We start from the raw sequence: 13,240 nt of genomic DNA on the forward strand, positions 1-13,240 counted from the left end.
AAAAACACACTTAATAAAGCAAAATTATCCTGGAAGTATGATAGAGCAAATCTTGATGTCCTTACTGAGATTTTATTCAGTCCTTATTCATTCAAAACTCCCATTGAATTCAGTCAGAGAATGACTGTGTAAAAACTGAGTAACGCCTTCATATTTGACTCCAGGATCATTAATTAAATATTTCAATCCTGTCAGTAAACATATGTATGTAATATGCTTCACAAGAATGCAAATTTTCCTTAATTCTGGCACAACCAGTAAATGTGATCAATCCATTTTAATGATATTTAAAGGAAAAATACAATTACCATATCAAATAATTTCATGTTGCCTATCCTGTATTCGGAATGGCTCACTGGTACCATGAAAGCATCCATCCACTCACAGAAGTGAATGTGTGATTATCTGCCATAAATACTGTATTTAAGCTACTGTGAAATGGATAGAACCAGATCTCTGATTCACTAACTCTGAAATCACTGATTACCCCTGGTTTAGAATATCTCTAATTGCATCCTGAGAATAACAGGATAAGCTGAAGAGGTATACAGCCCTAACCTGTTCCAAATTTGAGGATCCAGAAGAGACACATCTCTGCGATTAAAGTTGATGAAGAAATTTCCAAATCCATTGAAGAGGTTAGAAGATCTGAGGAAAGATAGAGATAACTTCTACAGGATCCTGTCCAGAAAAATAGAGAAAGAAAGAAAATCTGCAGTCAAATTTTTCATGCCTCTGATGTGTAACAAGCTATTTGATAGAGGAACAAAAGTGATAGGAGCATATATAGTACACATCCTTTCTGAAGCCTTAAGAAGAACAAGTTAGGCCTCCACCTGAATTCTGATTTTTCCCAACAGCCATGTAGGCTGAACTGTAAACTGAATATAGAAAGGTAGTTGAGAGAAGGGATGTGCTCTGAAGGGAGTCAAGAATCCTGGATAGTTTGTATGGAAAAGACCATTTGTCTAAGGCTAATGATTCTGAATGTATATCTAACAAGAAGCCCCCATTATTCTTTGACACATACATCTTGTGGGAGGGAGAAAGAAATGAAAGGAGAGACTATGGAAGAAATATAGGTTGGACACCCAACCAAGTTGTCTTAAAAAATTCCATTTCATGTCACACTTATCCCACATATATCTGTATTATAGCATGAATGACAAACATGTCTGGAAGAAAGCCATTCAAAAATCCAGAAAATTCATTAGTCCATTATGAGAAAATAGGAAAAAGATAACAATAGGTAACAGAGATTTAGATGACTGACAAAGCTAAAGTATTTTCTGTTTCTTTGAAAGAAAAGTCTCCAAAAGGAATGCTGAAAGCCTATACAGAAGAAGAAATCCAGGAAACTCTACAAATCTAGGCTGTAACATAAATAATCTCTTATTTATATGCTATAAAATGCAAGACAATAAAATAAAGAGAATTGAAGCTCAGATATGAAAAGTCAGGGTGTCTGTTCTAAGGGCAACTAAAAATATCCCTAAAATAAATGAAGACAGAAACCTCCACTTTGTTAGAAAGGTGATTAATGAATGCATTTTCAAATGTACTTATGATGGTAAGAGGACTTCTTGACAGTTCGGGGATTAAACAAAGACATTTAAAACTGGACTGGACAAAGCACTACAAAACTTATCTCAAGGAACAATTCTACCTTGGCAGGGGAGTTGACTAAACCACCATAGAGGACTTTTCTATTCTAATTTCTATGATTCTGTCATTCTTGGATAGGACTATGATACTTTTTTTTAAATGAGCAAGTTAAAAAGCTCCAATGTTTGTTAGATTTTATGAATATTTCAGTTTTCCATTATGGAAAACAATCACAAGAAAAATATGACAATGGGAAAGAAAAGAAACCTGTTGATAGTTCACAAGGGGAAAAAATACTGGAACCCAGGCCAGAATAACAATAAGCATATTTCAGTGGGAATGTTTCTCAGAGCCTGGAAAAAACTCTCAAATTTTAAAGTCATCTTATTCAGTCACTGTCTAGCCTTTGTAAATAACATTATTTTATAAGAGCAATACGCAATAGGTGAACGAGGAGTAAAACAAAAACCACAATCTAACCACACGGTGTCCTTGTGTAATGCATCAAGGAGGATGCTATACTGAATGGTTTGAGACTTGGCTATTAATATATCATCACTGCCCAAAAATGTACATTACACACAGCATGGGACTTTTCCTCTGTGCCCCACAAGAAGCTGGGATCAATTAGGACAAAAGAAAAAATTTGGAAAGCTGTGTCAAAGTGTCTACAAAGTCATCCTTGGCTCAGAAACTATGGAAATACATATCCATAGCTAAAGTAAAGTTGATAAGGAAAAAGAAGAGCTAGACTGATTCCCATTCTCAGAAATTAAAGAGCTGCAAGCTTATTTCAAATGACCAGTTTCTGCTGAAGTGTCAGCATTTGATGATCCATGTGTAGCAACAATGAATTTAAGTGTTTACTGGATGAACTGAGACCTCCTGGATGTATTTAATTTAGGCAAATCAGAGATGTCTATCTACACTGTCCAAAGATAATTTTTATGTCTTTCCTCTGTAGTAGAAATTTTTAAAAGCAGATAAAAAATTCATTTCCATGAACTTGAGGGAATCACTGTAATGTTTAATCAAGGATCTCCATCAAATAGAAGGTTTATAAGTACGCAGGAGAGTCACAATCTAATGTACAAATCAGAACATGGAATATTCTTACACTTGGACATCCCCTGTAGTGTTCCGTCTATGAAGAATATAGAGGCTACTGTGTCTGCCATTTAATCTTTAAAATACTTCAATTGAAGTTATAGCCAAGGCTCCCAGACGTCCGTGGCAGTTATAGATCCGTATCCGTAACAAACATTTCTGCAGGAAATTTTTATTAAATTCTATGACAATAATAATCTGTGTCCATAGTATTTCCAAGAACAATAAAACTTTAATCTCTTTGTATATTCATCTACATGCATAAATACATACATACACATACATTACACAGTGTTGTACACATGCACACACACATACACACACACATAAATTCCCCACATGCATGGTGGAGACTCTGTCTAGACTAGGATTTAAAGACAATGTTAGATAGAGTTAGCTAGCTTCATTTAATTAACATCTTATAAAGCTCTAATCAAGACAAAGCAACTATACCTTAGAACACGGTCAGTACCATTGTTGTCTCTTGGCTAGAGGTTCTAGAGTTGACTAGAAGGTGTTATTAGATTGAGCTAGCTACTGGATCTCACATCACACCTTTACACCTTACCCTAGACAAGGTCTATGGGATCAACTGCAGAGCTATGTAATGAACTGCATTTATTGTGCACCTTCAATCACATCACTTTATTGATCTCTAGCTATATCTAGCATTCCAGCCCCTTGAGCAGGTTCAAATAAATGCCATTTTAAAAAATCCCTAACTTTCCAAACTAATGGTTCACCTTTCCCCTTTAAATCTGGAATTCCAAAACCTCCCCCTTGCAATTACACCATACAGGGGAAGGCTCATGGGCCAAAAATACAGCTTAATACCATTGCAAATGAAGAATTCCCAGTATTCCCTGGGATAAAAGCTTTGTTTCTGGCCCCGGTTGGTCCAACATCTCAAAACATTCAAATGGTGACATTATATATAGAAAAGTTATTTTAGGTAATTTTTCAAGGTTTTGAGGCATGTACAGTGGGAATCATTGACAGAGAGATCCTGGCTTTTGATAGGAAGGAATTATATTAATAATATTTTTAAACTAATTTTTCTCTAAAAAATGTGACATATACAGAAAATTATTGTTATTATTTTTTTACATCACCTAAAAATGTACCAGGCAATTTACAGTACATGTAAAGGATAATGTGCCAGCTCTGCATTTGAGATAACCTGGATTACTTACTTCGGCTTTACCATTAATTAGTAATGTGATCAAACCAAATTTAGATTGATGACACCTTTATGCCATACTACCCCACACCATCATGTATTTACTCTGTACACAAGGGGATCTACCCTTAATCTCAAATTCAACCAGCTAAAAATGGTCCTCCTTCATGGTTGTAAAAAGAAAAGGAGTACTTGTGGCACCTTAGAGACTAACCAATTTATTTGAGCATGAGCTTTCGTGAGCTACAGCTCACTTCATCGGATGCATACCGTGGAAACTGCAGCGGACTTTATATATATACACAGAGAATATGAAACAATACCTCCTCCCATCCCACTGTCCTGCTGATAATAGCTTATCTAAAGTGATCATCAGGTGGGCCATTTCCAGCACAAATCCAGGTTTTCTCACCCTCCACCCCTCCACACAAATTCACTCTCCTGCTGGTGCTAGCCCATCCAAAGTGACAACTCTTTATGGGCTAGCACCAGCAGGAGAGTGAATTTGTGTGGGGGGGTGGAGGGTGAGAAAACCTGGATTTGTGCTGGAAATGGCTCACCTGATGATCACTTTAGATAAGCTATTACAGACTAACACGGCTGTTACTCTGAAACCTGTCTTCATGGTTGTGATGACCACAGAATGCTGTACTTCCTGACTGATTTAATTCCCATGAAATATGAGTTCAACCTGCCTTTTAAAAAAAATTACCCTACTAACGGCAACTTTTCAAACAACTCACCAGTGCTGCGCTTTACTTTTTAGCTTAAGATCTTAACTTGGATATTTGAAAACTTCCAATTAAGCTTTATAAATAACTAAATGTTAAAAGATACGTGTTAATGAAATCCACAGCCGCTTAGAGAGGAAACATTGCCTTTTTAAGAACTTAAAATGCAAGCTAGTGTAGGTTTATCCAGAGATTTATTTACTTACCAAGGTCAAGGTAGCATAGTACATTAGTTTTTTCACCTCTAGACCTACTGATTGCAACTGTACTTCTCACACACTTAAAAGTTAAGCAAGTGAATAAGTGTTTGCAGGATCCAGGCCTTAGATCAGATAATAAGTTAAAGTATACTTCATTACCCACATCATAATACTACCACTCAGTTCAGTATTATGGACAGTCACTGTTCAAAAAGGTCCCAACCTTTTTATAGGTTTAATCTGCAGTACACTGAAACAAAGGTGGCAGAGATGGGTCATATTAAAGTGCTTCCATTAGTAAGTGCACACATATGAAGCCATGCCTTGGAAAGCCTGGGTTTATCCATTTCATTGGAATGATATCAGAATAGCAGAATCAACATCTTATTTTTTAAGAAACTATGTGCATGCCCTTTGCAAAATATATAATATACCTCTTAGTATTAAAGTATTTAACCACATATTACACTATACGGTACACTCCATCAGTAAGCTCAAAATGTTTTATAGAGTTAACACTGAGCATTTTTATATTACAGGTCTGTGATAACACTGATGTCTGACCCATAAAACATATATATATTTTCAACAAACACATCATGAATTGCATATTTAAATATATACATATATTGGTGATGTATATACTGAAAGAGCTCCATAGTTAAGGATGTTATTACAATATTATCATTAAAAGAATATACGAACTATAAGGGTAATCAGATATTCATGGTAATTATCATAACTAGTTGTTTCCTATCTTCTTCTTTTTTGCATGTCAGATTTTTTTTTTTACTAGAAAGAGGCATAGTAATATTGTGGATTACATTAATTATTTCAGGAGTCTTATCTCCTTCCAAATTTTAAAAAAAGTATTTTGGAATTTACAAGTTCATCCCCCCTCCCAAAAATAAATCTGAGGATCCATGAAAGTTAAAATTAGGTTGATGTAACTTTCTGCATAATTTTACTATATACACAGTGTATATTTAGTCAAGATTGTACCCAAAATCTTAATGTCTTATAAGGAGCCATGCATATTTTTGCAGGAATTCAGTGAAATTCAAGGTAATTCCCCTTGAAGTCCAGTAATTTCTCAGCAGAGCAGTAAGTAAAACTTCAGGCGACCTTCACACACAAGTAAACATATAGAGTGAAAATCACTCTGTTGGAAAATTACTGGCCTGCAAGGAGAATTACCTTGAGTGCCATTGAATTTCTTTAAAAATTATGCACTGGCCTTGCAGAGTAATAACACTTTTAGGTGACCTTAACTATATGCACACTGTATATAAGGCAAATGTGCATAGGGTTGCCTCGTGTCCATTTTTCAACCAGAACGGGCCATTAAAAGTCTGGTTGGAGTCACAGCAGGGCTAAGGCAGACTCCCTGCCTGCCATGGCTCTGCGCGGCTCCAGAAGCAGCAGCATGTTCCCCCTCTGGCTCCTAGGTTTAGGACCAGTCATGGGGCTCTGCGCGCTTCCCCCACCCCGAGTGCCAGTTCTGCAATACCCACTGGCTGGGAACTGCGGCCAATGGGAGCTGCAGTGGTTGCACCTGTGGATGGGGCAGTGCGCAGAACCTCCTGGCTGCGCCTCCACATAGGAGCCAGAGACGGGACATGCCGCTGCTTCTGCTAGCTGCCTGAGGTAAGTGCAGCCTGCACCCTGACCTCTTCCTGTTCCCCAACCCCCTCCCGCAATCCTGATCTTCTCCCACCCTTCGCAACCCTCAATTCCAGCCTGGAACACGCTCCTGCAGCCCAAACCTTGCAGCCCCATCCCAGAGCCTGCACCCCCAGCCGGAGCCCTCACACCCACCCCATGCCCCAGCCCTGATCCCCCTCCTTCACTCCAAACCCCTCAGCCCCAGCTCAGAGCCCCCTCCTGCACCCCAAATCCCTCATCCTCGGACCCCACACCAGACCCCACACCCTGAGCCAGAGCCTCACCGCCCTCCCGCACCCCAACCCTCTATCCCAGCCTAGAGCCCCCTCCCACACCCTAAACCCCATATTTCTGGCCCCACCCCGGAACCTAAACTCCTGCCCAGAGCCCATACCGCCTCCCAGACCCCAACCCCCTGCCTCAGCCCAGAGCCCCCTCCCATACTCCAAACCCCTCAGCTCTACCCCTCAGCCTGGAGCCCCCTCCTGCACCCCAAGTCCTTCATCTCCAGCCCCACCCCAGAGCCCACATCCCCAGCTGGTGTCCTCAACCCCTCCCACACCCCAACCCACTGAGCCAGCCGCGTGAAAATGAGCGAGTGAGTGAGGAAGGCCTCAGAGAAGGGGCAGGGCATTAGAGGAGGAGTGGGGCAAGAGTGTTTGGTTTTGTGCGAGTAGAAAGTCACCAACCTTAACTGTGCATAGTATAGAAAGACTGTGTACTCTGAAACATTAGTGAGTTCCTCTGCCTATTTTAAAGAGGTTAAATTAAAACCATGAAGATTAGCTCCAAAAACGGGTGCAGATGTTAAAACAAATAAAATAAGAGAATAAAAACAACAAATTAGTCAAAAGAGTGGCATCTGGTCTCCAATCAATACAACTTAACTGCCAAAAAGAACCCATTACATTTTTTTAAGTGTTTCTTTCCATTGTTTGGTCAGCAAATGCAACCCACATTGAAAATAAATCTACTGGCAGCTGCTGTAGATGATTTAAGTCTAAAATCTGAACAATTTAGTTAGGGAACACGTTAAAAGTTAGAAGGCCAATATGAGAGTGTACACAAGAAAATAAGATTTTAAAAAATCACAAAAGTGTGTTCTTTACTCAGAAATCCCACAGACCCCTGGTCTTCAAAGTAGATTTGTTCTCCACATGTAAATCTCATTTGTACATATTTAATTGTGAGCTCATTCTCATTAAAAGAAAATGTTTCATTGCCTTGTTTTCCTTTTGACTTTCCTATCCCACTTCATTAACATTCTTGATTCCTGCTTTACAGCCCTGAGGGGTATCTGAATCAGAAAACATCCTAAAGTAGGTGGGAGGGAGGTTTGAGTGGAATGAAGAAAAAAAGAGGCTGTGCAGCAGTATTAAGATTATGTGAGTTTCAGAGAAAATACAAGAAAATGTTCAAAAAGAGTAGTTGGCAAACTCGTCTTTTACTCTCTGGTCACGTGCACAATTGTACATAATTATTTAGTATAGTTCTCATATAAAACTAATATCATGGCAACTAATGTTGCCAATTTTATTGCCTGGTGCTTCTGACTGAGATACTGGTGCCTTCTCAAACCAACCCATATGTGCTAACATGCCCAAGGAATTTTTCTAGTTTTTATAGTGCCTTTAAAGCAAAACCATGCCTTCTAATAAACAGACATTTCTTTATTTCACAGTGGTGCAACAGGGGAGGCCTCCTGATTCATACTGAGAAAGCAGGGCAATCGGCTAGTTATCTTAGGTGCCTGTACACGAACAAAAGAAGCCTAGGAAACAAGCATGAAGAATTGGACGTCCTGGCACAGTCAAGGAATTATGATGTGATTGGAATAACAGAGACTTGGAGGGGTAACTCGCATGACTGGAGCGCTGTCATGGATGGGTATAAACTGTTCAGGAAGGACAGGCAGGGGAGAAAAGGCGGAGGAGTTGCACTGTATGTAAGAGAGCAGTATGATTACTCAGAGCTCCAGTATGAAACTGGAGAAAAGCCAGTTGAGAGTTTTTGGGTTAAGTTTAGAGGCAAGAGCAACAAGGGTGATGTTGTAGTGGGTGTCTGCTATAGACCACCAGATCAGGAGGATAAGGTAGATGACTTGCCCTTGGTGAATCCATGGACAATTCGGACAACTAACAGAAGTTTCCAGATCACAGACCCTGGTTCTAATGGGGGACTTCAATCACCCTGACATTTGCTGGGAGACCAATACAGCAGTGCACAGACAATCCAGGAAGTTTTTGGAGAGTGCTGGGGACAACTTCTGGGTGCAAGTGCTGGAGGAACCAACTTGGGGCCGTGCTCCTCTTGACCTGCTGCTCACAAACAGGGAAGAATTGATAGGGGAAGTAGAAGTTGGTGGCAACCTGGGCAGCAGTGACCATGAGATGGTCGAGTTCAGGGTCCTGACAAAAGGAAGAAAGGAGAGCAGCAGAATACGGACCCTGGACTTCAGAAAAGCAGACTTTGACTCCCTCAGGGAACTGATTGGCAGGATCCCCTGGGAGACTAATATGAGGGGGAAAGGAGTCCAGGAGACCTGGCTGTATTTTAAAGAAGCCTTATTGAGGGCGCAGAAGCAAACCACCCCGATGTGCAGAAAGAATAGCAAACATGGCAGGCGATCAGCTTGGTTTAGCAGAGAAATCTTCGGTGAGCTTAAACACAAAAAGGAAGTTTACAAGAAGTGGAAACTTGGAAAGATGACTGGGGGGAGTATAAAAATATTGTTCGAGCATGAAGCGGTGTAATCAGGAAGGCCAAAGCACAATTGGAGTTGTAGCTAGCAAGGGATGTGAAGGGTAACAAGAAGGGTTTCTACAGGTATGTTAGCAACAAGAAGGTCAGGGAAAGTGTGGGACCCTTACTGAATGGGGGAGGCAACCTAGTGACAGATGATGTGGAAAAAGCTGAAGTACTCAATGCTTTTTTCCCCTCGATTTTCACAGACAAAATCAGCTCCCAGACTGCTGCAGTGGGCAGCACAGTATAGGGAGGAGGTGAGCAGCCATCAGTGGTGAAAGAATAGGTTAAGGACTATTTAGAAAAGCTGGACATGCACAAGTCCAAGGGGCCAGGTGCAATGCATCCGATGGTCCTGAGGGAGTTGGCTGATGGGATTGCAGAGCCATTGGCCATTATCTTTGAAAACTCGTGGCGATCAGGGGAAGTCCCAGATGATTGCAAAAAGGCTAATGTAGTGCATCTTTAAAAAAGGGAAGGAGGAGGATCCGGGGAACTACAGGCCAGTCAGCCTCACCTCAGTCCCTGGAAAAATCATGGAGCAGGTCCTCAAGGAATCCATTTTGAAGCACTTGGAGGAAAGGACGGTGACCAGGAACAGTCAACATGGATTCACCAAGGGCAAGTCATCCCTGACCAACCTGATTGGCTTCTATGATGAGATAACTGGCTCTGTGGATATGGAGAAAGCGGTGGATGTGATATACCTTGACTTTAGCAAAGTTTTTGATACGGTCCCCCACAGTATTCTTGCCAGCAAGTTAAAGAAGTATGGGATGGATGAATGGACTATAAGGTAGATAGAAAGCTGGCTAGATTGTCGGGCTCAATGGGTAGTGATCAATGGCTCCATGTCTAGTTGGCAGCCGGAATCAAGCAGAGTGCTCCGGGGTCAGTCCTGGGGCCGGTTTTGTTCAACATCTTCATTAACGATCTGGATGATGGGATGGATTGCACCCTCAGCAAGTTCGCGGATTAGACTAAGCTGGGGGGAAGGTATGTAAACTGGAGGGTAGGGATAGGGTCCAGAGTGACCTAGACAAATTGGAGGATTGGGCCAATAGAAATTGGATGAGGTTCAACAAGGATAGGACAGAAGAATCCCATGCACTGATACAGGCTGGGAACTTAATGACTAAGCAGCAGTTCTGCAGAAATGGACCTGTGGATTACAGTGGATGAGAAGCTGGATATGAGTCAACAGTGTGCCCTTGTTGCCAAGAAGGCTAACGGCATACTGGGCTGTATTAGTAGGAGCATTGCCAGCAGATCGACGGAAGTGATTATTCCCCTCTATTCGGCACAGGTAAGGCCACATCTGGAATATTGCATCCAGTTTTGGGCCCCCCACTACAGAAACGGTGTGGACAAATTGGAGAGAGTCCAGTGGACGGCAACGAAAATGATTACCTGTTACCTCAGTCTCTCCTCATAAATCATGTGCCCATGATTTATGAGGAGAGACTGAGGTAACAGGGTTTATTTAGTCTGCAGAGGAGAAGAGGGGGGATTTGATAGCAGCCTTCAACTACCTGAAGGGGAGTTCCAAAGAGAATGGAGCTTGGCTGTTCTAAGTGGTTACAGATGACAGAACAAGGAGCAATGGTCTCAAGTTGTAGTGGGGGAGGTCTAGGTTGGATATTAGGAAAAACTATTTCACTGGTAGGGTGGTGAAGCACTGGAATGGGTTACCTAGGGAGGTGGTGGAATCTCTATCCTTTGAGGTTTTTAAGGCCCAGCTTGACAACGACCTGGCTGGGATGATTTAGCTGGTGTTGGTCCTGCTTTGAGCAGGGGGTTAGACTAAATGACCTCCTGAGGTCTCTTCGAACCCTAATCTTCTATGATTCTATGATCATTTTAAAAAAAACTTTTTCCAAAAACTTCTGCACAAGAAAATATCTTTTTTTTTGCAAACTGAACAAAGGAGGAAAAGGTTTGATATCAGCAGAAGTAAAGAAGTGTGGCAAAGACAGCTAGGATATGTCAGAGAAAAACAAAAACACAAAGGATAAGGAAGAAAATTTCCTCAAAGGTTTTTAATGACCTCATTTATAATATCACTGGCATTCTAAGATAGAATTATTTCCTTGTATTACTGCTGTTCTCTAAGAACATAACATAAGAACGGCCGTGCTGGGTCAAACCAAAGGTCCATGTCGCCCAATATCCTGTCTTCTGACAGTGGCCAATCCCAGGTGCTTCAGAAGGAATGAACAGAATAGGTAATCATCAAGTGATCCATCTCCTGTCAGCCATTTCCAGCTTCTGGCAAACAGAGACTAGGGACATCATCCCTGCCCATTCTCGCTAATAGCCATTGGTAGACCTATCCTCCATTAATTCATATAATTCTTTTTTGAATCCTGTTAGTGTCTTGGCCTTCACATTATTATTTCTTATATTGTATGATCTAATTGTCTCTTGGCTGCTGTACTTAATGTTAGTCATCTCCACCAGATGACAATATTCCTTTATGTAGATATGCTCTCCATGTAACTGGCATAGCAGCTCTAGAAGAGCCATACTTTATATCAAAGGTACATTTGATATAAAGGGTTAATAAATGGTAAATCATTTGTTATAGTCCAATAGGTTGCTTATGACACCTTGCACTTATGTGCCTATAACCATCTGGAACTTGTATTATTCATATTTGTTACATGCGTAATAACAAACATTAACAATTTATTAACCCTTTATCAACTACTTATAAATGTACCCTTAATATAAAAGTATGACCAAAAGAACCTTTCTAAAAAGCAAAATCCCCCCAATCAGGGAGATCATTAGACCAATCTCCCCATTGCGTGGAGATTTTCACAGAGAACTCATCTTAAATCTTCCCCTTGCCTGACTCAAATATGGGCATTGAATCAAATGATGATTGAGGAGCAACAGTGACACAAGGAAATCTGGTCAATGTTAATGAAATAACTAGTTCTACTTTAGGGTCTAGACAAACTGCATATGTTCTAAGTAGAAATGGGTGCGAATTTTTGACCAAAATTTTTTTTCAGCAAGACATGCAGATTCAGAGGCACTGAAACATTTCTTGAATTAATGTCAATTACCACAAATTGTTTCAATTACCTCCCTCAAAATTCAGAAGGCATAGAAATCCTTTATTTCAACATTTTCTAAATGAAAGGTTTTGATTTTTCAATTCAAAACAACTTTTAGTATAGAAATTTTCTTTTATTTTTAAAAAAATTTAAATGTTAAAAACTACTCAAAATTGAATAAAATGTTTTGTTTCGAGTTGAATAAAACATTTAGATTCAAAATGAATTGTTTTCCTCAACTTTTCTATTTGCAAAAAAAGTAAAAAATATTGTTTTTAAGTCCATCTGAAACAAACATTTTTTCAATTTTTTTCAATTTTGTGGCATTGCCAACCAATAAAAAATTCTGCTATTTGTACACAGACACTCATTCTTTAGTTGCCCATCAGCTGAGTGTACACAAACTATCACCCTAACAAGGGGCAATGCTATTATTTATACTGTGCTGGAAGAACAAGGTCAAATGCCTACAAGGGAAGCTTTTTTCTACCGTGGATTATCCTAGAGAATGTGTTCTCAGAATTGTGTTTCTCATGTAAGGCCATGTAACTTTGCCGTGGAAGGCTCTGTGCAATCATGTTTACCTTCAGAGTTTAAATTCCCAAAGGACTGCAGCTTTATGAGGCATGCTGCACGCATGATACGGTGATTAACATAAAGTGATAAACTTGACGTGTGTTTGTGATAAGAATGTGCCGTATCATAAAATAGCAATAGCATATCCAAGGTAACTCTTGCACAGGACATCCACAAGTCATGTATCATATTTCTTTCACCTCACTAATATTCAAGAAAATGTGACATGAAACATGTCTGGAATGAAATCTGAAATGCTGTGGTATTCCCTCAGACCGGATATTCAACAAAGGTTAACACTCCCTGTATCACCCTGTAAACTGGGTATTGTTTAGCCTTGGTTGAATGAAAAATTATGAAATATTT

At 40.1% G+C, this 13,240-nt stretch overlaps 1 protein-coding gene across 4 annotated transcripts in view; it reads right to left on the reverse strand.

Annotated features, from left to right (window-relative positions):
- Positions 1-13,240, reverse strand: part of SLC26A7 (solute carrier family 26 member 7) — a 139,783-nt gene that overhangs the window by 73,833 nt on the left and 52,710 nt on the right. The window lies entirely within an intron of this gene.

Source organism: Caretta caretta, chromosome 2 (genome assembly GCF_965140235.1).
Source record: "Caretta caretta isolate rCarCar2 chromosome 2, rCarCar1.hap1, whole genome shotgun sequence".
In the NCBI taxonomy this organism is placed as follows: Eukaryota; Metazoa; Chordata; order Testudines; family Cheloniidae; genus Caretta; species Caretta caretta.